This window comes from Cebus imitator, unplaced genomic scaffold (assembly GCF_001604975.1).
Source record: "Cebus imitator isolate Cc_AM_T3 unplaced genomic scaffold, Cebus_imitator-1.0 Scaffold223, whole genome shotgun sequence".
NCBI classification, from domain to species: Eukaryota; Metazoa; Chordata; class Mammalia; order Primates; family Cebidae; genus Cebus; species Cebus imitator.
The window spans coordinates 2,183,162-2,188,317 of record NW_016107538.1 but is presented as its reverse complement, the minus strand read 5'-3'; positions in this window follow the sequence as shown (position 1 = coordinate 2,188,317).

Below are 5,156 nucleotides of genomic sequence, written 5' to 3'. Positions count from 1 at the left end.
AGGGGCTGATGGGGGCTGAGGAACTGAGGGGCTGAGGGGCTGAGGGGCTGAGGGGCAGCCGGGCAGGGTCCCTGCTGCAGGGTCCGCTGCACATCACGTGGCCGAATCCCCGGGTGCTTTCTCTGCGACTGCTCAGCCAGTTGTTTTCTTACTGTGAGCCTCGTGGGCTGCTGCTCGGCGTCCTTTCTCACGCTGTTTTTGCATTCTATTTGGTAAGTATTTTATTTAGGATATTTTACTGATATAACTGAGGATGAATTGTGTTTTACAGTATTTTATTTTATTATGCGTTTTCTCCTAGATTTTGGTATCATTTTTATGCTGACAAAATGATTAAACATTTTGGAAACTTTCCTAAAGCTGATAAAATAGCTTTTATATGATCTTTTTCTTGAGGTAACAAAATAATTTACTTTGAAATGTCTCAGCCTAACGACTTTTGTGCCTTTGTTGTTTTGTGCAGAGGTGGGAAGACTCCTTTGCATTTTGGTGTAACTTCTGTGTTAATGTTTTTGTTGTTTTGCAAAATCACTTAGTGATCAGCGTTTTCCAACTTAGAGTTAACATGTATCATTTTGTGATTTTAAAAATGTCTTGTATGTCTCTCTTCGTTTGTCATATTTGGAGTTATCTTCATTTTTTTCATCATTAAAGTAGGAATTTATTGAATATTCCAATAAGACTGACGTTTTACTTCATCTCCCAGGCATTCATTTTTCGGTGTTATTCATTGATTTCTCCATGTTCATTAATATTGGGAATAATTTTATATAAATTGATTATTGCTATGTTACAAGTTTACTGACAACATTCTCTGTGTTTAGTATTTTAATGTATTTTTCTATTAAATATACTTTAGTCGCTTATACCGTATTTAGGTTTAGCTTATTTTCCTGATTTTAGACCCACTAATTATTAACTGGAATGCTAATAATTTTCCTTAAGCTTCAATTGTTGATTATTTATTCATTTATTTATGACAGATGAGCATAAAACTACTTCATTATGAAGATTTAATGATATATTGAGTAGATATTTTATACTAGGTGCTTGGACACAAGCACTCTTAAATAATTGTTATTATATTTTTTCTAACTGTTTTTGACATAACAAAAGTGCATTTTTAATTTTTTAATTTAGTTGTAATAGACTTTAGGATGTAATGGTTCAAGATTCTTTTGTTACCTGTTTTTTAACCACATTGTATATTCTGTTGTCATTATATAATATTAACACGCTATGTTAATCTGCTAGGCTGTTATAACAAAATACTATAAACCGGGTGCTTTCAACATTTATTTTTCACAGCCTTGGAGGGTGGGAAGTCTATGACCAAGACAATGGCCAATATGGTTCTTGAACAGGCTTTCTAGCCTGTTCTTATAAGGGTGCTAATTTCATTATAAGGACCCCAGCCTCATGACCTCATGTAAACCTTATCTCCTTCAAAGGCCCTATTTCCAAATCCCATCACACTGAGAGTTAGATCTTCAGCATATTAATTCTGGGGGAAACAAATGTTCATGCCGTAACATACACCCTTTGTTTCTACTTCCACAGTTGTTTGTTTAATTTTATTATAATATTTTGGAGGAATGCCCTAATTATATTTTGGGTACTTATTAATATTTTAATACAAACTCTGTTTTACAATATTTTATTAAGCAGTGAAAATGCTAATAAAGTCATATAGTAGTTGCTTCCTATACTATATGTATCTTGTGATAGTTCAGAAAGACAGATTTTGCATAATATACGTAATGCTATCATTCAAACATCTTTAATAAGATCAGAAAAAGAAGAATGTTTTTCATGTTCAACCAAACTAAGGTCCAAATCCTCAAATACAAGAACTTAGATATTTGTAGTCAGGTATTCAACTGTTTAATTACAGTACACCTGGAACACACATTTTAGTCTCAGTTTTCATATCAGCAGGGCATTGACAAAGTGTATTTGTCTAACAGCAAGTCCAAGCATTAGATTTTGATAGCATCTGAACCCAGTTCATCATTTCTGTTGTAACCCAGTGAGTTAGAAGGAACTCACCACAGTCTGAGTTCCAAATTAAGAGTCCTTATTGATTCGCCGGTGACTGAGAGACAGCTAACGCTCAAAATTCTCTCGGCCCTGAGGAAGGGGCCTGATTATCTTTTATACCTTGATTTAGGTAGGGGATGGGAGTACCTAGCTGAAATGGAATTTTATAGAAGCAGAAAAGCAGGTTAGAGGAAGGGGCTGCAGGCACACAGGTGGTCCAAGAAGGGGGACAATCAGGCTCCTACACAACAATCAAAGGGAAACTTTTTTCTTACAATAGCAAGGGGGAGGTATGCCAAGCAGGATGCCATTACAATGGTTACAAGTGTTAAGAATAGTACATTTCAATGCCTCTAAGTGCAGCATGACCCAGTTATGCACCCAAAGGGGCTGTGGTAAGGAGGGGGAAGCCAGATTGGAGTTTACAGCTAAAATGGAGTCAGTTATGCTAGCCCAGGGTAGGTTATTACACTGTGTATGCTTAAGTGTCCAGACAAGCATTCTCCAATACTTTTCCTGATGCTGGAAATGTTCTCTATGCTACAAAATAGGCTAACTACTACCCACATGTGGCTTTTGAGAACTTGAAATGTGGCCAGTGTGACTAACTGAATTTTTATATTATTATGATTAATTTAAATTTAAATGTAGTAGCCATATGTGGCTATGGGACAACATGCTTCTAGGTCATTATCACTGGTGTGTAGATACATCAGACAGTTCACAGAAGCCTCACACTTAACCCCATTCTTCTTAGTCTGTATCAAAGCATGGGGCCTGCTACTTTATCTCCCTATACTTTTGAGTTATCACTCATTTTTTACCCTAACATAACTCAAAGTAGACAGTATGCCAAAAATTATAGAAAACTAGTGACAAAATCAGTAACTTAGCAGTTTTCCTTGAACTCTTTGATGTGGTTCAATAAATAATCTTGTGGGGTTTTGTTTGTTTTTTGTTTTTTTAATAGAGTCTGGCTGTTGCCCAGGCTAGAGTGCAATGGCGTAATCTGGGCTCACTGCAACCTCTGCTTCCTGAGTTCAAGCGATTCTTCTGCCTCAGCCTGTGGTGTAGCTGGGATTACATAATCTTGTGTTTTTAGTATAATCTCTATATTGATTTTATTATCTTTAAGATGATAACACTAGAAAGACCTACTTCATACTATTTTATTTTTTTAAGACACAGTCTCAAAAAATAGACTCAGTCACCGAGGCTGGAGTGCATTGGTGCTAACAGGGCTGTAGCCTCAACCTCTCAGGCTCCAGTGATACTCCCACCTCAGCCTCTGAAGTAGCTGGGACTACAGGTGGGTGCCACCAAGCCTGGCTAATTTTTATAGAGACAGGGTTTCGCCACGGTGCCCAGACTGGTATCTGATTCCTGAGCTCAAGAGATCTGCCTACCTCAGCCTCCAAAAGTGCTGGGATTACAGAAGTGCGCCACTGTCCCCGGCCCTCTATAATGTTAAATTAGTCAGCTGAAGTAATGCATGCATCATACCATATCATGTTTTATAAAGCATGAAGTCAGGAAAATAAGGTGGTTAAGAGAATGAACTCAGAGGTGAAACTGTGCTGCAAAAAGTTACTTTTGGTAAGAAGACCAACATAGGTAATAGAGGATAAAATGGTCTTTGAATTATTTACAGTGTTTTCATGTTTACAAAAATGTTTCTGTTTGCATTTAATGTAAAGGGGAAATTTTAAAAGAACTATTTTAAATATAAAATATATCATCACATTTAAAAATTTTTTATTATACTTTAAGTTCTGGGATACATGTGAAGAATGTGCAGGTTTGTTACAGAGGTATACACATGCCATGGTGGTTTGCTGTACCCATCAACCCTCCATCTACATTAGGTATTTCTCTTAATGCTATTTCTCCCCTAGCCCCCACTCCCCAATAGGCCCTGGTGTGTGATGTTCCCTTCCCTGTGTCCCTGTGTACTCATTGTTCGACTACCACTTATGAGTGAGAACATGCAGTGTTTGGTTTTCTGTTCCTGTGTTGGTTCCTCTGCAAGTTTTCCAAATAATATTAACATCTATCTTTGTCTGTCACCATTGTGTCAATATTTGTGTGATCCTATAAAATTTATAAGGCCAAGAAGGATGCTTTTGCTTTTGCAATGCAAAAAAAAAATGGCCAAACACAGATACAGATGATATAGATAGATAGGGGGTTGCACTTTGAAATTTATTTTACTAAGGGACTTGTTTCACTTCAAGTTTAAAATTATTCTGGTTTTAAATTTAACACATGATAAACCTTATAGAATGATAACACAATTGTACATGTTATAAACTCACAGCATTTATCAAATGATGAATCAATTATTTTGTGTTTGAGGTTGGTATTATTTTTCTTTAACTGAGACTTCAATTCTCAGTAAATGAGAACAGTTTTTATACAGAGGGGCCATGCCCTAATACCACCACATGCTAGCATTGTTCTCAGACTGTGAGGTTCTGCCCTCCCCAAGCCAGGATGAGAATTTTATTTCTCACACTGTTCTTGCTACTTGTTTGTGTCGCTAATATCCCCCAAAAGTTCATTTTATGCTGTTTGTTGTTCTTTTACATTTAATACATGTATCAAAAAGTTAGCTTCATTTTAAAAATAAAATTGTATGCTATCTTTTAATCTGTGTCCCTATAAAATAATCTTGATCCGTATACTTTTGTTATTACAGGCAGAACAGGATAAACTTTCTCTTTCTGGAATAAATGCCATGACCACTACTCTTTGAGCATTTTTAAAAAATTATTTTTTAAACAGAAATTTATCAGCCAGGTGAGGTGGCTCACACTTGTAATGCCTGCACTTTGGAAGGCCAAGGTGGGCAGATCACAAGGTCAGGAGTTCAAGACCAGCCCGGCCAACATGGTGAAATCCCATCTACTCCATCTCTACCCTACAAAAATTAGATGGGTGTGGTGGTGGGCACCTGTAATTCCAGCTACTTGGGAAGCTAAGGTGGGAGAATCGCTTGAATCCGGGAGGTATAGATTGCAGTGAGCCAATATTGTGCCACTGCACTCCAATCTGGGCAACAGTGCAAGACTCTGTGTCAAAAAAAAAAAAATAAACTGGCAAATGAAAAATCTTAA